The sequence below is a fragment of the Danio rerio genome, chromosome 4 (genome assembly GCF_049306965.1).
Source record: "Danio rerio strain Tuebingen ecotype United States chromosome 4, GRCz12tu, whole genome shotgun sequence".
Lineage (NCBI taxonomy): Eukaryota > Metazoa > Chordata > Actinopteri > Cypriniformes > Danionidae > Danio > Danio rerio.
Genome location: NC_133179.1, coordinates 43,130,588 through 43,151,654, shown reverse-complemented (window position 1 = coordinate 43,151,654; position 21,067 = coordinate 43,130,588). Strand labels below are relative to the sequence as shown.

Genomic DNA, 21,067 nt, shown 5'->3' with positions numbered 1-21,067 from the left:
TCTAGCGTTGCAAGATGAAATAAGGATTAAGCAGAAGATTTTCATGGGTAGGGAAGGTATTGATGTAAACGCTAACTAGCTCGTGAACAAAGTTCTTACCAGCCTGGCTAGCTCAGTCGGTAGAGCATGAGACTCTTAATCTCAGGGTCGTGGGTTCGAGCCCCACGTTGGGCGTTTTTGTGACCTTTTTGTCTCTCTTTCAGCAAACTTTCATTTGGGTTCATGTAGCAGACCTTTAGAGACAAAGTTCAGCATTTCTACCACTGTAGGAGACCTTTTACTAAGTCTCTGTGGCGCAATTGGTTAGCGAGTTCGGCTCTTTACTGAAAGGTTTGTGGTTCAAGCCCATCCAGCGATGAGTTAAGCGTTTTGCTGCCTTGCAACTGCTAACATGTGCACTGGGCATAGATCCTGGGCCACATTCTGTCCAGCGTTACAAGATGAAATCAGGATGTGTCAGAAAATTTGTATGGGTAGGGAAGGTATTGATGTAAAGAGTGTCTAGCTCTTGAACAAGGTGCTCACCACCCTGGCTAGCTCAGTTGGTAGGGCATGAGACTCTTAATCTCAAGGTTGTGGCTTCATCCCCCACGTTGGGCGCTTCTGTGACCTTTTTGTCTCTCTTTCAGCAAAATTTCAATCGAGTTTATATAGAAGACCTTTAGAGACAAAGTTCAGCATTTCTGCCACTGTAGGTGACCTTTCAATAAGTCTCTGTGGTGCAATCGGTTTGCACGTTTGGCTGTTAACTGAAAGGCTGGTGGTTCAAGCCCACCCAGAAACGAATTAAGCATTTTTCTGCCTTGCGACTACTAACATGTGACCTAGGCATAGATCCTGGGCCATATTCTGTCCAGCGTTGCAAGATGACATCAGGATTAAGCAGAAAAATTTTCATGGGTAGGGAAGATATTGATGTAAATGGTAACTAGCTCTTGAACAAAGTCCTCAACGACCCTGCTAGCTTAGTCGGTAGAGCATGAGACTCTTAATCTCAGGGTCGTGGGTTCGAGACCCACGTTGGGCGTTTCTGTGACCTTTTGTCTCTCTTTCAGCAAACTTTCATTCGGGTTCATATAGCAGACCTTTAGAGACAAAGTTCAGCCTTTCTACCACTGTAGGTGACCTTTTACTAAGTCTCTGTGGTGCATTTGGTTAGCGTGTTCAGCTGTTACCTGAAAGTTTGGTGGTTCAAGCCCATCCAGTGACGAGTTAAAAATGATCCTGCCTTGCAACTGCTAACATGTGCACTCAGCATAGATCCTGGGCCATATTCTGTCCAGCGTTGCAAGATGAAATCAGGATGTAGCTGAAAATTTGTATGGGTAGGGAAGGTATTGATGTAAATGGTAACTAGCTCTTGAACAAAATCCTCAACAACCCCGCTAGCTTAGTTGGTAGAGCATGAGACTCTTAATCACAGGGTCTTATGTTCAAGCTCCACGTTTGGGTGTTTATGTGACCTTTTTGACTCTCTTTCAGCAAACTTTAATTTGGGTTCATATAGCAAAGTTCAGCGTTTCTACCACTGTAGGTGACCTTTCACTAAGTCCTTGTGGCGCTACCTGGATCAGGATCGTCTGTCTCAGCCTCTCTCCTCGTCCAATTGTTGCGCTTGCTCTCCATTGTGAGAATGGACGAGAGCCAATCACCGCACTCGCTCTCCATCGTGAGAATGGACGGGAGCCAATCGCCGCTCTCGCTCTTTATTGTCAGAATGGATGAGAGCCAATCGCGTCGCGGCATATGCAAATGAATAACAACACCGCTGTATTCTCATGAGTGCACAGCACAATATAACAGATCAAGGTAAGTTCTTTTTGTCATCATTTAAATCTACTGATAAAAGCTGTTTTGTCGATTGTAGTCTTTTGTTATGTCACAGTCTTGGCCTCCTACACTGATTTATTATTGTATGACAAGAGTTTTAACAAAAGTCACCCTAAGTTCACAGTTTTGTGCATAGTGTTATGCGCATAGGTCACGACCCGCACCCTGTTTAACATTACAGACTTTTGATACGGTTGTAGAAATCATTGATTTGTTCCCACGTGTGTTTAATTTAAAGGGGTGGTCCACTATGATCTCATATTTTAAACTTTAGTCGATGTGTAATGTAGCTGTGTGAACATAAACAACATCTCTGAATGTAAAAAGTTCTAAGTTCAATGCAAAGGGAGACCTTGGTTTTTACAGAGTTAGCTTAGCAAATCCTACAATGAACAAATTTTAGGGACTACAAAAAAATACTTCCGCCTCCTGTGACATCACAAGTTCATTTACTGCACATCCCACACTGTGCATGCAGGTAAGGGCCGTGGCCAGAAGCACTTTAACGTTATAGCGAGATGAAGCTAAAAATGCGTCTAAACACGGCTGTTTCCGTCTGTTTCTGTATTTAGGCTTCCAAAGGACACGACACAAAGACACAAGTGCCTTCAGTTCAATATTAAATATCTTCCAGAAAATTATAAAATACTCAGCAAGCATGATTTGACAAAACAGCTCCAGAATCTCTCCCAGTTCAGTGCTGGACTCGGCTAAAATCTCCTCAAAGCAAAAGTTGTAAGCTACAAGTAAGTGTTTTTATTTGTTAAAATTGATCATGACATGTACAGTGTCTAGCATTAACGGTATGCTGTAGCAATGATGTAAACAATGCGAAATGCTGCTTTGCGGGCAAACGATTTAGCTACAAATTCATATCTATCAGCCAAACTGCTGTAACACACACTCACTCCACCAGCATGTTCGTGTCTCTTATGTGTGTGCGCACGGGACTGCTGATTGTCTTCAGGCAGCTTTTCCATGTGTTTCACATCTCAGATAATGAAGTCGCAAAAGATATGTGGATGATTCATATTACTTAAACTTGCATATTCCGGATACTCGTGAAAGACGTCATAACGCATAAAGTTAAAAAAAAATACAGATTAGCTTACCTGACTAGTGGTCACAGCAGAATAATAAATCAAGGCTCAACAGGTAGCATAAACAAAGTATGGGGAGAAAACAGAATAAACGAAGGCTGAAAACAAAAGGAGCACCACTCCACGTCTGGACGGACGCTCAAATCCCCGTCACTGAAACACTGCAGAGCGAGCTCTTAAATCGCCAACAGTCAATGGTCTGCAGGTGCGGAGGAATCAACTTAAAATCAAAACACAAACAGATACAAAATACTAGAAGGCGACAAAGTAACATAAATAAATAAATAATAAATACATGGACATGTAACATCCACGTTTCTAATAATTGCTCATGAAAGGTTGATCATTTAATGGGAAGTTTAGTACATTTGGAGTCACAAGAAAGCAAAAAGTTTAATTCAAGTTCAAGTTCTATTTATTTATATAGCACGTTTCCAACTGCCACAGGGCTGCACAAAGTGCTTTACAGAGAGAAAATAAACACATGATGACACAGCATAAAACAGTAAAAATAGCAATAGGCTCATAATAAGAAGGAACATAGAAAAATGATCAATAAAAGAGCAAAAATAAAAAATAGTAAAAATAATAATAAAATATTTTTTCCTAATTAAAAGATGCTACCACAGTTGACCAACACTAAACACAATAGAGAACATGACCGTTTTAATCCAGCACATTTGTCAAAGAAGAGATTTGTAATATAAAACCAGTGAATGACTTTGGTAAAGGCAATGTTTCATCCAATTCATTTTAAACATTGTCAAATCAAGAACAGTGAGTCCACCTTTAGAAAAGCTTATTGTTTTTCTTTTGACATATTCTGTCCTGTTTTTCCAGATGAACTGAAATACAGCCCTATCAATCTCTGTACACATTTCGGGATTAGCATATACTGTAAGGAGAGAGCGGGATAGACCAGTCTTGATATTCCTTCAGCTTTGGAAAGTAGAAGACGTCCATGGATAGTCGGGTTCCTCTGAGACCAGCAATTAAACACAGTTTTGACTTTCTTTAAACATTTAGAAAAGTTCTGATCCTTTCAGAAGAACATTTATTAATTGTAATACCTCAATATGTGATGGTGTGCCTGACCTTAACTCCACAAACATCTAAGATCTCAGAATGAAGAATTTTCAACAGATTTTTCTGATTAACAGAAAGGCCAGAAGCATTCGACAATCATTGTAATGGCTGTGATATTACAGGGACTTGTTTTTATTATGTATAGAGACACATGCATCATCTGCACTATTTAAACACCTTCAACATTTAAGCAATTGATCACATAAAGATTAAGAAGCTCTGCAACCCCCAGAAACTGAAAAGGGGAAACAGGACAACCTTGTCTGATTCCTCTTCCAATGACAAAACGTGGAGAAGCTCCATGAGGCAAAGACACATTACTAGTGAAGTCTTTATACAGAGTCTGAACAGTTCTCACAAACTCTTGACCAAAGCCAAAATGCTTCAAAGTGTCTGCATGAAGAGATGCTCGACAGCGTCGAAGGCCTTGTAAAAGTCTAAACACAAAATGAGAGCATCTTCGTTCACCAACTCTGAGCAATCTAAAAGGTCTAAAACAAGACGGATATTATTGAAACATGTCAATCTTTCATGAAACCTGATTGTGAGAGTGAAATGTGTTTAATCTTCTAGCATATACTGCGGAGAAAATTTAATAATCAGAATTAAGCAGAGTTACGGGACGCCAGTTATCAAGAAAAGGTTTCTCCTTATTTGGTTTAGGGATCAGTGTGATTATGCCTTGCTTCATTGATTCAGCTAATCCTCCTCTATCTGAGCTTTCTTTGAACATATTCAACATTACCAAACAGCCTATACAGTTCAAATGGCAAACCATCTGGTACTGGGCTTTTATTAAATGGGTTTACTGTAATTATAGTGTCCAATTCCTCTACAGTTATTACAGTCTCTCAAACATCATGATGATCGTCACTAATGGTTGGAATAAATGACTGAACATTACAAAATAATTGATCAGAGCAATTTGGCTGAAAGGAAGAAGTAAGACTGGGAAAACTCATATACAAACTTTAATATTGTTCCTTTATCTGAGATGAGGTGACCATTAATATCAAGGGTTGATGTCCTTTTCTGCTCACCTCTTCTCTTTTCTGCATTAAGAAAAATAGGTTGAATTATTTTCTCAAAATTCTGGCCACTTGACCTTATTAAAGGCACCTTTGTCCGTCTCCACATTAAGAGTATCAAGGTCTTTCTTCAGTGTATATAAATTTGAAGAAGATTTTATTGTCTCAGTGTGTAGTATTTTCTAAGTGTAAAGCAGTTAATTTTCTCTTCTCAAAATGTATGTAGTGTTTGCAGCAAACATGCCAGCATGTGTTAAAAATACTGTGTAATATGAGTATGCCTGCACAGAAGCAACACTAGGAGAAGGCTATTACTGAATGGCTGATTGTGTAGAATAACTGAATATGTAAAGCACTGATCATATATGTTAAATACTTGTATGAAGCTATATGTGGCAGAAGTTAGAATGAGTAACATATTATCAAGTTATTATCCTATCATAACAATGTATGTAAATACTTAGTTCCTTTGCATAAGTTGTATCTATACTTTGCTGACATAGACCTGTAACATCTCTGTTGACATGAGCTAGTGGGCTAAGAGCCAAGAATAGCAGGACCCCTTAGACTAGAAAGCTTATTCAAAAATGGTCAAGAGTTAAAAAGAGACACAAAGGGGTGTGTCATAATTACCTGTAAAAAGATTATGGAGAACACAGATACTTTAGGAGGAGCAGGAGAGACTTCAGAATGCTCTGGGGTCTGCTCTGCTCTTTCTCGGCTTTATTATGGAGAACAAAGTCTATTTTCTGATATTTCTAACTGATGAGAAGTCAAATTCACAACATGACCCGGTTCAACCCGGGGATGCTGCGGCCACAACACAGAGTATGAGAGGATGTAGTCGGCAGGATTCAAACCTGCGCAGGCAGACCCCAATGGATTTCTAGTCCACCGCCTTAACCACTCGGCCACGAATACAAGACTGCCTGTACTGCTATTTCTTTATGCCTAGTACACATATTGTGCATCCAGATGAAACTTTCATCAAGCGATAGCTCAACGGCAAAAGCTGTGGCTCCACAAAATGAGCCTCACACGCCCAAACAGGGACTTGAACCCTGGACCCTCAGATTAAAAGTCTGACGCTCTACCGACTGAGCTATCCAGGCTCCACAACAGAAATTTACAAGTAGGCAAGGTATAGGGTTGACTTAGGTAGACTTAGGGAAAGGTCACCTACAGTTGTAGAAAGGCGTAACTTTGTCTCAAAAGGTCTGCTATATGAACCCTAATGTAAGTTTGCTGAGAGAGAGAGAGAGAGAGAGAGAGAGCAAAGTAACAAAAACACCCAACGTGGGGCTCGAACCCACAACCCTGAGATTAAGGGTCTCATGCTCTACCGACTGAACTAGACGAGCTGATGAGGAGTCCTTTCAAGAGCTAGACACTGTTTACAGTAATACCATCTTGTAACGCTGGACAGAATGTGGCCCAGGATCTATGCCCAGTGCATGTGTTAGCAGTTGCAAGGCAGCAAAATGCCTAATTCGTTCCTGGGTGGGCTTGAACCACCAACCAATCAGTTAACAGCCTACACGCTTACCTATTGCGCCAAAAGGTAGTAGGGAAAGGTCACCTACAGTGATAGAAAGGCGTAACTTTGTCTCAAAAGGTCTGCTATATGAACCCTAATGTAACCCTAATGTAAGTTGGGCTTGAAACACAAACCTATCAGTTATCAGCCTACACGCTAACCTATTGCGCCACAGAAATTTAGAGAAGAGTCACATACAGTTGTAGATAGGCGTAACTTTGTCTCAAAAGGTCTGCTATATGAACCCCTAATGTAAGTTTGCTTAGAGAGAGAGAAAAAAGTAACAGTAACGCCCAACGTGGGGCTCGAACCCACGACCCTGAGATTGAGAGTCTCATGCTCTACTGACTGAACTAGACGAGCTGATGAGGAGTCCTTTCAAGAGCTAGACACCGTTTACATTAATACATTCCCTACCCGTGACTACCTTCTGCTAAATCCTGATTTCATCTCCTAACGCTGGACAGAATGTGGCCCAGGATCTACGCCCAGTGCAGGTGTTAGTAGTTGCAAGGCGGATAAATGCCTAAAGCGTCCCTCGGTGGGCTTGAACCACCAACCTATGAGTTAACAGCCTACACGCTAAACTATTGCGCCACAGAGTATTAGGGAAAGGTCACCTACAGTGGTAGAAAGGCGTAACTTTGTCTCAAAAGGTCTGTCATATGAACCCTAATGTAAGTTTGCTGAGAGAGAGAGAGAAAAGTAACAGTAACGCCCAATGTGGGGCTCGAACCCACGACCCTGAGATTAAGAGTCTCATGCTTTACCGACTGAGCTAGCCGGGCTGATGAGAAGCTCTTTCAAGAGCTAGACACCGTTTACAGTAATAACTTCCCTACCCGTGACAATCTTCTGCTAAATCCTGATTTCATCTTGTAACGCTGGCCAGAATGTGGCCCAGGATCTATGTCCAGTGCACGTGTTAGCAGTTGCAAGGCAGCAAAATGCCTAATTTGCGCCACAGAGACTTAGGGAAAGGTCACCTACAGTTGTAGAAAGGCATAACTTTGTCTCAAAAGGTCTGCTATATGAACCCTAATGTAAGTTTGCTGAGAGAGAGAGAGCAAAGGGACAGAAACACCCAACGTGCGGCTCGAACCCACGACCCTGAGATTAAGAGTCACATGTTCTACCGACTGAGCTAGCCAGGCTGATGAGAAGCTCTTTCAAGAGCTAGACACCGTTTTCAGTAATATCTTCCCTACCCGTGACAATCTTCTGCTAAAACCTGATTTCATCTTGTAACACTGGGTGGGCTTAAACCACCAACCTTTCAGTTAGCAGCCGAACGCGCTAACCGATTGCACCACAGAGACTTAGTAAGAGGTCACCTACAGTGGTACAAAGGCGTAACTTTGTTTCAAAAGGTCTGCTATATGAACCCTAATGTAAGTTTGCTGAGAGAGACAGAGGCAACAGAAACACCCAACGTGGGGCTCGAACCCACGACCCTAAGATTAAGAGTCTCATGCTTTACCGACTGAGCTAGCCGGGCTTATGAGAAGCTCTATCAAGAGCTAGACACCGTTTACATTAATACATTCCCTACCCGTGACTACCTTCTGCTAAATCCTGATTTCATCTTCTAACGCTGGACAGAATGTGGCCCAGGATCTATGCCCAGTGCAGGTGTTAGTAGTTGCAAGGCAGCAAAATGCCTAAAGCGTCCCTGGGTGGGCTTGAAACACAAACCTAGCAGTTAACAGCCTATACGCTAACCTATTGCGCCACAGAAATTTAGAGAAGAGTCACCTACAGTTGTAGATAGGCGTAACTTTGTCTCAAAAGGTCTGCTATATGAACCCTAATGTAAGTTTGCTGAGAGAGAGAGAAAAAAGTAGACGAGCTAGACGAGCTTATGAGGAGTCCTTTCAAGAGCTAGTTTACAGTAATACCTTCCCTACACTGTAAAAAATTGCTGTTAAAAAACGATCAGATTCTACGGTAAAATAATGTTTTTTCACTAAAACAGTAATATTGTGTTAAAAACAGTGCTTTCTGGGTAACATTTTTGTTTTCGAGAAAGTAACCAACTGCAGAAAACTGTGAGCTAACAGAGTTCAGATTCAATGTTTTGAAGTCTGTGTTTGAAATCACACTTTGTGTCCTTGTTCACTATTTCATACACTAGTTAACTAATATAGTTCACCTGACAGTTTTAATGAACACTAATGAGTGAATTCAGACACTGATGAACACCTGCTGTTAATAATTACAATTACTGAAGAAAATAAACAAGAAACACAAACAGTGACTTGAGTTACAACATTAAATCAAATCAAATAAAATAAAAAGCTTCAGTCTCAGCAGAGGATCATTAAACAACTCCACAAACAACAGCAGACACACACTTATTACTGACTGATTTGACTTCCATACAATTCTCATTGAGATCCAACAGAAATTAAGGTGTTTTTTGTGTCACCGTAATGGAGTGAGGGGCTGATTTAGTTGGGCTCTTCACCCTTGAACTCATTTAAGAAGATTTTCCAACTGCTGTAATACAGAGTTTACAAAATGTTTGTACTATAGCAATAAAGTTGGGAAGTCAATAAATAGAGAAATCTAATTATCTGAAATTAGTTCTAATAAATCTTTTGGTATAAATCGGGATGAAGGGCCTTATGCAATAGATTTTATGCTGAGTTGCAGGTATTAATTTAATTAATGAGAAGTGGAAACAGAAAAGATCCCTCCGAAATTACTTAACAGTTAAGAAATAACATACAAAAACAGTTCAGTTATGACAAATACACACTCAGACCTCATGAATCTAACCTTGTATCTCAACAATGGTAACATCTCAAATGTTTCATGCTGCAATGCATGCTGGGAGTGGCACTGTACAAATATCCCAGCATGCATTGCGGTATAAATAAATGTTGTATAATGGTCTAACAGTTTTCTTTATTTGTGTTTGATTCTGCTGTTGTTTATGTTTAGACTTTCAGTTGCCTGTTTGTGAGTTAAACTATTAATTTTGTTAGTTGTCACCATTATTGAGGTTCATATGCTGATTATTGATGTCTCTTTGAGTGCGATTTCACCATTGAGCAAAGTGTTTTTGTCCAAGATATTCTTAAAAACTTCCAGAAATCATTGCCATATATATATATATACATGTAATGTAAAACAATAGATTTAACATTGAATAGGAGCAGTAAATTTTATTATACTAAATGAGAACAGACTCTGCCATTTAATAGCAACATGAACATCACCAGATCTTATTTAGGGTTTTTGGCTGGCTTGCCTCAACAAAGGAGCTTTTTAAACAAAGTTCTTAACAATTGCAGCAGGCAAGACATATAAATGTTAAAAATGACAGGGCTAAGAGCCCAACTAAAGCAAACTCTGTTCTCCATGATGGTGACGTAAAACTTTCACTTTCTCTCAAGAAGAACTTTAGTAAATGTTATTCAAAAATACATGTATTAAGTAATAAGTGTAGCTGGTGATGATGTTTGTAGAGTTGTTTAATCATCCGCTGATCATTTAAATGATTTAATCATTTGTTGTTCTTCAGGTTATTTCATTATAAAGCTGTGACTAAAGTTTTGTATGTTCTGTTCTTGTTTTTTCCCTTCAGTATTTCTTCATTTGTTCATTGTTAATCCTCAATTATCATTTAATTAGTCAGTTAATTAATGAATTTACTTCAGCTTTGCTCCTTGTTTCTTGAACACTCAGTAGTGTGGACACTTCAATAAAAACTGAAGTATAGGCTCTGGGGTTTAAAGGGTTAAAGGTGTGAGAGGTAAAAACACAGTGTAAAAATGTATTTTAACAGTAATATACTGTTAATTTACACAACGGAAATAGACTGTAAAAAAACAGTAGATTGCTGGCAACCACAGCTGCCAGTAGATTACCGTTAAATCAAGGAAAAAACAGTATTTTACTGTAAAACCAGAAGCTAATTTCTTCTGTCTGTCACCGTTGTGGAGGAGAGTAGAGCCAGTGTATGAGCTAAAGATGAACAATGAACTGCTGATGTTATTCTGCATGTTTCTCTATTTAAAGATAGCGGCTGTTTAGTTGCTGATGCAGTCAGAATCTCTCTGGTGATTCCAGATTTACATGTATGTGTGCTGTTGTGAAAAATAAGACATTAGAATTAAACCGAACTTTTCTAATTAACTAAAATAAGTTATCATTATAAGTATGCTTCTAAGCATATATAGCACATTACTTCATAAACTCATTCAGCAGTTGACCAAGTTGAGGCAGTTGCTTTCAGTGAGCAAAATGAGTTCACTTGAGTATTGTGTAAATCAATGTAGTCCATGTATTTTTACAGCAACATACTGTAAAATAACAGTACATTGCTGGCAACTGCAGCTGCCAGTATTTTACTGTTTTTTAACGGGACAATTTTTAACAGTGTAGTCTTTCATTTCTACATTACATAACATAATCAATCCTACTTCACCTCATTTAAAACCAGTTGCATTCTTGAAAATTTCCTTTTTGTCTTATTCCTCTTTCTCCACACATCTATTAAATTGCATTCTGTCATCATTTTCAGTAGCTCCTTTCTCCCCTTGTCTTTTCTATATACCATCTTACTCCCCAGATCTAATTCTGTGAAAACAGTATTAAAATCTCAAACTACAATAACATTCTGCCATTTTTTACATTTATACTAACGTTTTTAAAGTTCACTTTTTCATTGGATGCATGAATATTATAAATTATGAAATTATCTTCAACTTTAAAATTTAAAAACTCCAGAAATTTCACAAAACAAATACATTAAAAAAAAACATTCTTCATAAAATAATATCCTCTTTGGGCATCTTCCACTTTAAACCATTTAAAACATTATACACTTCATCATTAAACACATCATAAAAGCTTGGTAACATATCTTCTTCTTTAAAATACCAGTACAGTCTTTCTATGCATCTTTCCATTTTTCTTTTTATTACATTCCACACATTAACAGGTGCTCAGGGCTCATGCACAGCCTACAGGTCTTCACTTGGTGGCTGTGCATTACCCTGAAGTACCTTTTGCTGTTTCCAGCTTTGTGCTACATGGGAATATTGCCACCTCCTTAGGGAACCTTACTTCTAGGAACCTTGTTCCGTCCTCAATGTCAGTGCCTGTGTAAACTCTTCTTTTTATTTTTGATATGGGATAAACTCCCCATCCTTCTAATTTTTCAAAAATTTCTCTGTCATCAAGATAGACTGGCAGGTGCACAAAATAAACAACATAATCCCTGTTTTGCAGCTTTTTGATTTTAACAGTTCATTTCCTTAATCAACAGTTCATAGATCAATTCCTCACATGTTTCTTGCTTTACCATAGTTAGTTCAAACTCTTTTCCTTGCCTCAGTCTCAAAGCCAGAATCTTCCCATGACCACACTTGTCTGTCACTGCTTTAATGATGTCCACAGCTCTTACCTCATTTACTTCTTCGGCATTCACTATTACTGTTACTTTTAAATATTTTCTTCCAAGTTTTTCCTTTGTCCAGCTCGTTGTCTATCGTCCAGTCCATTGTCCTTAACCATTCTTGCCCCTCCATCCAGTCTAGTTTCATTTGCCAAGAGAGTCTCTGCATCCAGCCCAGTTTCGTTTGCCAAACAACGGTCCATTTTATGCCCAGGAAAAGTGAAAAAAAAAAAACACCCTCCAGTTAGCAAGATGCTGCTCTCAGGTGGTTTAAAAAAAAAAATTAAAATAGACTCTATTTCACTCCATAAAAACAACACAAACAAACACACAACAAAAATTCTAAAATGAAGGAGACCCTTTCTCCAAACTGCAGCTGTTCACTCCCTGTATCGCTCTCTAGTGTCCTCTACTGTTCCCAGGGTGGTACGGCTATAAGCAGGCAAGAATTCTACCACTGAGCCACCAATGTTGACACATATCTTTCCTTGCCTTTGTGGTGTGTGTGCTGCAAGGCTGTTACATGCAGCTGGAAGAGGAGCAACACAAAACATGAACTGCATTGGCCCAGAATCAGACCCGGGTCTCCTGCATGGGAGGCGAGAATTCAACCACTGGACCACCAATGCTGCCTCACATGTTCACCTGCCCTTGTGGGCTCTGAGAGCTGCCAGGCGGTTACATGCAGCTGGAAGGGGAGCAACACAAATTGCATTGGCCAGGAATCAACACGAATCCACAAATGCTGACCTGCTTATAATTTTGCCATTGGCCGGGAATCGGACACGAATCTCCCACGTGGCAGGTGAGAATTGTGTGTAAGCGAGGCGCAACTCTGCGCAGGAGTTTAGACCGGGTTTGTTTTGGTCTAATGAAAAATCTATTTTAGTTTCTCAAAATAGCAACGCGCCAGCAGTGCGCCTCAGAAAACCTTCTTTTTTAGACCAGAACGCCTATGGGTGCACATATGAGGGCTAATGCATTTGCTATTTAAACAGCGTAGCGCAACGCCTCAAAACGACTCTTGTGTCAAGCTCAAACTAGCAATATAATGTTGCGCCGCGTGTATGATAGGGCACTAAACCATCAATGCTGAAACACATGTTATCCTACCCTAGTGGGGTGTGATTGCTGCTATGCTGTTACATGCAGCTGGAAGAGTAGCAACACAGAACAGCAACTGCATTAGCTGGCAGTCAGACCCAGTTCTTCCACAAGGCGGGCGAAAATTCTACCACTGAAACACCAACGCTGGCACATATGTTCTTTTGCCCTTGTGGGGAGTCAGTGCTGCAAGGCAGTTACATGTAGCTGGAAAAGGAGCCACACAAAACAGCAACTGCACTAGACAGGAATCAAACTCATGTGTCCCGCATGGTAGGCGAGAATTCTACCACTGAACCACCAATACAGATATACTCATATTGCTGCCCTAGTGGGTTGTGACTGCTACAAGGCTGTTACCCAGAGCTGGAGGAGTAGAATCACAAAACAGTAATTGCATTAGCCGAGAATCAAACCTGGGTCTCCCACGTGACAGGTGAGAATTCTACCACTGAACCACCAATGCTGATCAATGTTGTTTCATGCCTTTGTGTTGTGTGAGAGCTAAAAGGCCGTCAACCAGAGGTGGAACAGGAGCCACACAAAACAGCAATTGTTATAGCCGTGAATCGACGCCAGGCCTCCCGCGTGGCAAGTGAGAATTCTACCACTGAACCACCAATGCTGACTACTAATACTGCTGTCCTAGTGGGGTGTGATTGCTGCTAGGCTGTTACACAGAGCTTGAAGAGTAGCAACACAAAACAGAAATTGCATTGGCCGGGAATCGGACCCGGGTCTCCAGCATGGGAGGCTAGAATTCTACCTGTGAACCACCAATGCTGATATGCTCATACTACTGTCCTAGTGGGGTGTGACTGCTGCAAGACTGTTACCCAGAGCCGGAAGAGTAGCAACACAAAACAGGAATTGCATTGACCGGGAATCGGACCCGGGTCTCCAGCATGGGAGGCTAGAATTCTACCTGTGAACCACCAATGCTGATATGCTCATACTGCTCTCCTAGTGGGGTGTGATTGCTGCAAGGCTGTTACCCAAAGCTGGAAGAGTAGCAACACAAAACAGGATTTGCATTGGCCAGGAATCTGACCCGGGTCTCCCGCGTGGCAGGCGAGAATTCTACCACTGAACCACCAATGCTGATATGCTTATGCATCTGTCCTAGTGGGGTGTGATTGCTGCAAGGCTGTTACCCAGAGCTGAAAGAGTAGCAACATAAAACAGGACTTGCATTGGCCGGGAATTGGACCCGGGCCTCCCGCGTGGCAGGCGAGAATTCTACCACTGAACCACCACTGATGATATGCTCAGTTTGCTGTCCTAGTTGGGTGTGATTGCTGCAAGGCTGTTACCCAGAGCTGGAAGAGTAGCAACACAAAAGAGGATTTGCATAGGCCGGGAATCGAACCTTGGTCTCCCGCGATGCAGGCGAGAATTCTACCACTAAACCACCAATGCTGTTATAATCTTGGATCTGTCCTAGTGGGGTGTGATTGCTGCAAGACTGTTACCCAGAGCTGGAAGAGTAGCAACACAAACCAGGAATTGCATTGGCCGGGATTCGGACCCAGGTCTACCGCGTGGGAGGCGAGAATTCTACCACTGAACCACCAATGCTGATATGCACATACTGCTATCCTAGTGGGGTGTGATTGCTGCAAGGCTGTTACCCAGAGCTGGAAGAGAAGCAACACAACAAGGGAACTGCGTTGGCCGGGAATCGGACCCAGGTCTCCTGTGTGGGAGGCGAGAATTCTACCACTAAACCACCAATGCTGATACGCTTAAATTGCTGCCCTAGTGGGGTGTGACTGCTGCAAGGCTGTTACTATGAGCTGGAAGAGTAGCAACACAAAACAGGATTCGCATCGGCCAGGAATCGGACGCGGGTCTCCCGCGTGGCAGGTGAGAATTCTACCACTGAACCACCAATGCTGATATGCTTATACAACTGTCCTAGTGGGGTGTGATTGCTGCAAGGCTGTTACCCAGAGCAGAAAGTGTAGCAACACAAAACAGGATTTGCATTGGCCGGGAATCAGACCCGGGTCTCCCGCGTGGCAGGCGAAAATTCTACCACTGAACCACCACTGCTGATATGCTCTGTTTGCTGTCCTAGTTGGTGTGATTGCTGCAAGGCTGTTACCCAGAGCTGGAAGAGTAGCAACACAAAAGACGAATTGCATTGGCCGGTAATCGAATCCGGGTCTCCCACGTGGCAGGCGAGAATTCTACCACTCAACCACCAATGCTGCTATGCTGATAGATCTGTCCTAGTGGGGTGTGATTGCTGCCAGGCTGTTACCCAGAGCTGGAAGATTAGCAACACAAAAGAGGAATTGCATTTGCCGAGAATCGGACCCGGGTCTCCCCACTGTGAGGCGAGAATTCTACCACTGAACCACCACTACTGATATGCTCAGTCTGCTGTCCTAGTGGGTTGTGATTGCTGCACGGCTGTTACCCAGAGCTGGAAGAGTAGCAGCACAAAACAGGAATTGCATTGGCCGGGAATCGGACCCGGGTCTCCCGCATGGCAGGCGAGAATTCTACCACTGAACCACCAATGCTGATATGCTTACACAACTATCCTAGTGGGGTGTAATTGCTGCAATGCTGTTACCCAGAGCTGAAAGAGTAACAACACAAAACAGGGTTTTCATTGGCCAGGAACCGGACCAGGGTCTCCCACGAAGCAGGTGAGAATTCTACCACTGAACCACCAATTCTACCACTGAACCACCAATGCTTATATGCTTATACAACTGTCCTAGTGGGGTGTGATTGCTGCAAGGCTGTTACCCAGAGCTGGAAGAGTAGCAACACAAAACAGGAATTGCATTGGCCGGGATTCGGACCCGGGTCTCCCGCATGGGAGGCGAGAATTCTACCACATTACCACCAATGCTGATATGCTCATACTGCTCTCCTAGTGGGGTGTGATTGCTGCAAGGCTGTTACACAGAGCTGTAAGAGAAGCAACACAAAAAGGGAACTGCGTTGGCCGGGAATAAGACCCAGGTCTCCTGTGTGGGAGGCGAGAATTCTACCACTAAACCACCAATGCTGATATGCTCATACTGCTCTCCTAGTGGGGTGTGATTGCTGCAAGGCTGTTACCCAGAGCTGGAAGAGTAGCAACACAAACCAGGATTTGCATTGGCCAGGAGTCGGACCCGGGTCTCCCGCGTGGCAGTAGAGAATGCTACCACTGAACCACCAAAGCTGATATGCTCATACAACTGTCCTTGTGGGGTGTGATTGCTGCAAGGCTGTTACCCAGAGCTGGAAGAGTAGCAACACAAAACAGGATTTGCATTGGCCAGGAATCGGATCCGGGTCTCCCACGTGGCAGGCGAAAATTCTACCACTAAACCACCAATGTTGCTATGCTGATAGATCTGTCCTAGTGGGGTGTGATTGCTGCAAGGTTGTTACCCAGAGCTAGAAGATTAGCAACACAAAACAGGAATTGCATTTGCCGGGAATCGGACCCGGGTCTCCCCAGTGGGAGGCGAGAATTCTACCACTGAACCACCACTGCTGAAATGCTCAGTCTGCTGTCCTAGTGGGTTGTGATTGCTGCACGGCTGTTACCCAGAGCTGGAAGAGTAGCAACACAAAACAGGATTTGCATTGGCCAGGAATCGGACCCGGGTCTCCCGCGTGGCAGGCGAGAATTCTACCACTGAACTACCAATGCTTATATGCTTACACAACTGTCCTAGTGGGGTGTGATTGCTGCAAGGCTGTTACCCAGAGCTGGAAGAGTAGCAACACAAAACAGGATTTGCATTGGCCAGGAATCTGACCCGGGTCTCCCGCGTGGCAGGCGAGAATTCTACCACTGAACCACCAATGCTGATATGCTTATGCATCTGTCCTAGTGGGGTGTGATTGCTGCAAGGCTGTTACCCAGAGCTGAAAGAGTAGCAACATAAAACAGGACTTGCAATGGCCTGGAATTGGACCCGGGCCTCCCGCGCGGCAGGCGAGAATTCTACCACTGAACCACCACTGCTGATATGCTCAGTTTGCTGTCATAGTTGGGTGTGATTGCTGCAAGGCTGTTACCCAGAGCTGGAAGAGTAGCAACACAAAACAGGAATTGCATTGGCCAGGAATCGGACCCGGGTCTCCCGCGTGGCAGGCGAGAATTCTACCAGTGAACCACCACTGCTAATATGCTCATACTGTTGTCCTAGTTGGGTGTGATTGCTGCAAGGCTGTTACCCAGAGCTGGAAGAGTAGCAACACAAAAGAGGATTTGCATAGGCCGGGAATCGAACCTGGGTCTCCCGCGTTGCAGGCGAAAATTCTACCACTGAACCACCAATGCTGTTATAATCTTGAATCTGTCCTAGTGGGGTGTGATTGCTGCAAGGCTGTTACCCAGAGCTGGAAGAGTAGCAACACAAACCAGGAATTGCATTGGCCGGGATTCGGACCCGGGTCTCCCGCGTGGCAGGCGAGAATTCTACCACTGAACCACCGATGCTAAAATGCTTAAATAGCTGCCCTAGTGGGGTGTGACTGCTGCAAGGCTGTTACCCAGAGCTGGAAGAGTAGCAACAAAAAACAGGATTTGCATTGGCCGGGAATCAGAGCCGGGTCTCCCGCGTGGCAGGCGAGAATGCTACCACTGAACCACCAAAGTTGATATGCTCATACAGCTGTCCTAGTGGGGTGTGATTGCTGCAAGGCTGTTACCCAGAGCTGGAAGAGTAGCAACACAAAACAGGATTTGCATTGGCCAGGAATCGGATCCGGGTTTCCCGCGTGGCAGGCGAGAATTCTACCACTGAACCACCAATGTTTATATGCTTATACAACTGTCCTAGTGGGGTGTGATTGCTGCAAGGCTGTTACCCAGAGCTGGAAGAGTAGCAACACAAAACAGGAATTGCATTGGCCGGGATTCGGACCCGGGTCTCCCGCATGGGAGGCGAGAATTCTACCACTGAACCACCAATGCTGATATGCTCATACTGCTCTCCTAGTGGGGTCTGATATCTGCAAGGCTGTTACAAAGAGCTGGAAGAGAAGCAAGACAAAAAGGGAACTGCGTTGGCCGGGAATCGGACCCAGGTCTCCTGTGTGGGAGGCGAGAATTCTACCACTAAACCACCAATGCTGATATGCTCATATTGCTCTCCTAGTTGGGTGTGATTGCTGCAAGGCTGTTACCCAGAGCTGGAGAGTAGCAACATAAAACAGGAATTGCATTGGCCGGGAATCGGACCTGGGTCTCCTGCGTGGGAGGCGAGAATTCTACCACTGAACAACCAATGCTGATATGCTCACACTGCTGTCCTGGTGGGGTGTGATTGCTGCAAGGCTGTTACCCAGAGTTGGAAGCGTAGCAACACAAAAGACGAATTGCATTGGCCGGTAATCGAATCCAGGTCTCCTGCGTGGGAGGCGAGAATTCTACCACTGAACCACCAATGCTGATATGCTCATCCTGCTGTCCTAGTGGGGTGTGATTGCTGCAAGGCTGTTATCCAGAGCTGAAAGAATAGCAACACAAAACAGAAATTGCATTGGCCTGGAATCGGACCCAGGTCTACCGCGTGGCAGGCAAGAAGTCTACCACTGAACCACCAATGCTGATATGCTCAAACATCTGTCCTAGTGGGGTGTGATTGCTGCAAGGCTGTTACCCAGAGCTGGAAGAGTAGCAACACAAAACAGGATTTGCATTGGCCAGGAATCGGACCCGGGTCTCCCGCGTGGTAGTAGAGAATGCTACCACTGAACCACCAAAGCTGACATGCACATACATCTGTCCTTGTGGGGTGTGATTGCTGCAAGGCTGTTACCCAGAGCTGGAAGAGTAGCAACACAAAACAGGATTTGCATTGGCCAGGAATCGGATCCGGGTCTCCCACGTGGCAGGCGAAAATTCTACCACTCAACCACCAATGCTGCTATGCTGACAGATCTGTCCTAGTGGGGTGTGATTGCTGCAAGGTTGTTACCCAGAGCTAGAAGATTAGCAACACAAAACAGGAATTGCATTTCCCGGGAATCGGACCCGGGTCTCCCCAGTGGGAGGCGAGAATTCTACCAATGAACCACCACTGCTGATATGCTCAGTCTGCTGTCCTAGTGGGTTGTGATTGCTGCACGGCTGTTACCCAGAGCTGGAAGAGTAGCAACACAAAACAGGATTTGCATTGGCCAGGGATCGGACCCGGGTTTCCCACGTGGCAGGCGAGAATTCTATCACTGAACTACCAATGCTTATATGCTTATACAACTGTCCTAGTGCGGTGTGATTGCTGCAAGGCTGTTACCCAGAGCTGGAAGAGTAGCAACAGGAATTACATTGGCCGGTAATCGAATCCGGGTCTCCCGCGTGGGAGGCAAGAATTCTACCACTGAACCACCAATGCTGATATGCTCATACTGCTCTCCTAGTGGGGTGTGATTGCTGCAAGGCTGTTACACAGAGCTGGAAGAGAAGCAACACAAAAAGGGAACTGCGTTGGCCGGGAGTCAGACCCAGGTCTCCTGTGTGGGAGGCAAGAGTTTTACCACTAAACCACCAATGGTGATATGCTCATACTGCTCTCCTAGTGGGGTGTGATTGCTGCAAGGCTGTTACCCAGAGCTGGAGAGTAGCAACATAAAACAGGAGTTGCATTGGCCGGGAATCGGACCTGGGTCTCCTGCGTGGGAGGCGAGAATTCTACCACTGAACCACCAATGCTGATATGCTTACACTGCTGTCCTAGTGAGGTGTGATTGCTGCAAGGCTGTTACCCAGAACTGGAAGAGTAGCAACACAAAAGACGAATTGCATTGGCCGGTAATCGAATCCGAGTCTCCTGCGTGGGAGGCGAGAATTCTACCACTGAACCACCAATGCTGATATGCTCATCCTACTGTCCTAGTGGGGTGTGATTGCTGCAAGGCTGTTACCCAGAGGTAGAAGAGTAGCAACACAAAACAGGATTTGCATTGGCCAGGAATCGGACCCTGGTCTCCCACGTGGCAGGCGAGAATTCTACCACTCAACCACCAATGCTGCTATGCTGATAGATCTGTCCTAGTGGGGTGTGATTGCTGCAAGGCTGCTACCCAGAGCTGGAAGATTAGCAACACAAAACAAGAATTGCATTTGCCGGGAATCGGACCCGGGTCTACCCAGTGGGAGGCGAGAATTCTACCACTGAACCACCACTGCTGATATGCTCAGTCTGCTGTCCTAGTGGGTTGTGATTGCTGCACGGCTGTTACCCAGAGCTGGAAGAGTAGCAACACAAAACAGGATTTGCATTGGCCAGGAATCGGACCCGGGTCTCCCGCATGGCAGGCGAGAATTCCACCACTGAACCACCAACGCTGAGCCATGTTGTTCTTTGCTTTTGTGTTATGTGAGTGCTAAAAGGCCGTCAACTAGAGTTGTAACAGAAGGCACACAAAAAAGCAATTGAATTGGCCGGGAATCGGACCCGGGTCTCCCTCGTGGCAGGCGAGAATTCTACCACTGAACCACCAATGCTGATATGCTTATACAACTATCCTAGTAGGGTGTGATTGCTGCAAGGCTGTTACCCAGAGCTGAAAGAGTAACAACACAAAACAGGGTTTGCATTGGCCAGGGACCGGACCAGGGTCTCCCATGTGGCAGGCGAGAATTCTACCAGTGAACCACCAATGCTGATATGCTCATATCGCTGTCCTAGTGGGGTGTTATTGCTGCAAGGCAGTTACCCAGAGCTGAAAGAGTAACAACACAAAATAGAGTTTGCATTGGCCAGGAATCGGACCCGGGCCTTCCGCGTTGGAGGCGAGAATTCTACCACTGAACCATTAATGCTGATATGCTCATGCTGCTGTCCTAGTGGGTTGTGATTGCTGCAAGGCTGTTACCCAGAGCTGGAAGAGTAGCAACACAAAAAAAAATTGCATTGGCCGGGAATCGGACCCAGGTCTACCGCGTGGTAGGCAAGAAGTCTACCACTGAACCACCAATGCTGATATGCTCAAACATCTGTCCTAGTAG

At 44.0% G+C, this 21,067-nt stretch overlaps 15 non-coding genes across 15 annotated transcripts; 1 reads left to right on the top strand and 14 right to left on the bottom strand.

The window, feature by feature from the left end:
- Window positions 1-101: 101 nt before the first annotated feature.
- trnak-cuu (transfer RNA lysine (anticodon CUU)) lies at window positions 102-174 on the top strand. Its single transcript has one exon. It is a non-coding gene; the product is annotated as a tRNA-Lys (tRNA).
- Window positions 175-5,883: 5,709 nt separating this feature from the next.
- On the bottom strand, window positions 5,884-5,965 carry trnas-aga (transfer RNA serine (anticodon AGA)). The gene has a single exon. It is a non-coding gene; the product is annotated as a tRNA-Ser (tRNA).
- Window positions 5,966-6,083: 118 nt separating this feature from the next.
- On the bottom strand, window positions 6,084-6,156 carry trnak-uuu (transfer RNA lysine (anticodon UUU)). The gene has a single exon. It is a non-coding gene; the product is annotated as a tRNA-Lys (tRNA).
- Window positions 6,157-6,871: 715 nt separating this feature from the next.
- On the bottom strand, window positions 6,872-6,944 carry trnae-cuc (transfer RNA glutamic acid (anticodon CUC)). Its single transcript has one exon. It is a non-coding gene; the product is annotated as a tRNA-Glu (tRNA).
- A 352-nt stretch (window positions 6,945-7,296) lies between these two features.
- trnak-cuu (transfer RNA lysine (anticodon CUU)) lies at window positions 7,297-7,369 on the bottom strand. The gene has a single exon. It is a non-coding gene; the product is annotated as a tRNA-Lys (tRNA).
- Window positions 7,370-13,804: 6,435 nt separating this feature from the next.
- On the bottom strand, window positions 13,805-13,875 carry trnag-ccc (transfer RNA glycine (anticodon CCC)). Its single transcript has one exon. It is a non-coding gene; the product is annotated as a tRNA-Gly (tRNA).
- A 724-nt stretch (window positions 13,876-14,599) lies between these two features.
- Window positions 14,600-14,670, bottom strand: trnag-ccc (transfer RNA glycine (anticodon CCC)). Its single transcript has one exon. It is a non-coding gene; the product is annotated as a tRNA-Gly (tRNA).
- An 882-nt stretch (window positions 14,671-15,552) lies between these two features.
- trnag-gcc (transfer RNA glycine (anticodon GCC)) lies at window positions 15,553-15,623 on the bottom strand. The gene has a single exon. It is a non-coding gene; the product is annotated as a tRNA-Gly (tRNA).
- A 1,062-nt stretch (window positions 15,624-16,685) lies between these two features.
- On the bottom strand, window positions 16,686-16,756 carry trnag-gcc (transfer RNA glycine (anticodon GCC)). The gene has a single exon. It is a non-coding gene; the product is annotated as a tRNA-Gly (tRNA).
- Window positions 16,757-17,321: 565 nt separating this feature from the next.
- Window positions 17,322-17,392, bottom strand: trnag-gcc (transfer RNA glycine (anticodon GCC)). Its single transcript has one exon. It is a non-coding gene; the product is annotated as a tRNA-Cys (tRNA).
- An 88-nt stretch (window positions 17,393-17,480) lies between these two features.
- trnag-gcc (transfer RNA glycine (anticodon GCC)) lies at window positions 17,481-17,551 on the bottom strand. Its single transcript has one exon. It is a non-coding gene; the product is annotated as a tRNA-Gly (tRNA).
- Window positions 17,552-17,957: 406 nt separating this feature from the next.
- On the bottom strand, window positions 17,958-18,028 carry trnag-gcc (transfer RNA glycine (anticodon GCC)). The gene has a single exon. It is a non-coding gene; the product is annotated as a tRNA-Gly (tRNA).
- A 405-nt stretch (window positions 18,029-18,433) lies between these two features.
- On the bottom strand, window positions 18,434-18,504 carry trnag-ccc (transfer RNA glycine (anticodon CCC)). Its single transcript has one exon. It is a non-coding gene; the product is annotated as a tRNA-Gly (tRNA).
- An 876-nt stretch (window positions 18,505-19,380) lies between these two features.
- Window positions 19,381-19,451, bottom strand: trnag-ccc (transfer RNA glycine (anticodon CCC)). Its single transcript has one exon. It is a non-coding gene; the product is annotated as a tRNA-Gly (tRNA).
- Window positions 19,452-19,697: 246 nt separating this feature from the next.
- On the bottom strand, window positions 19,698-19,768 carry trnag-ccc (transfer RNA glycine (anticodon CCC)). The gene has a single exon. It is a non-coding gene; the product is annotated as a tRNA-Gly (tRNA).
- Window positions 19,769-21,067: the final 1,299 nt, after the last annotated feature.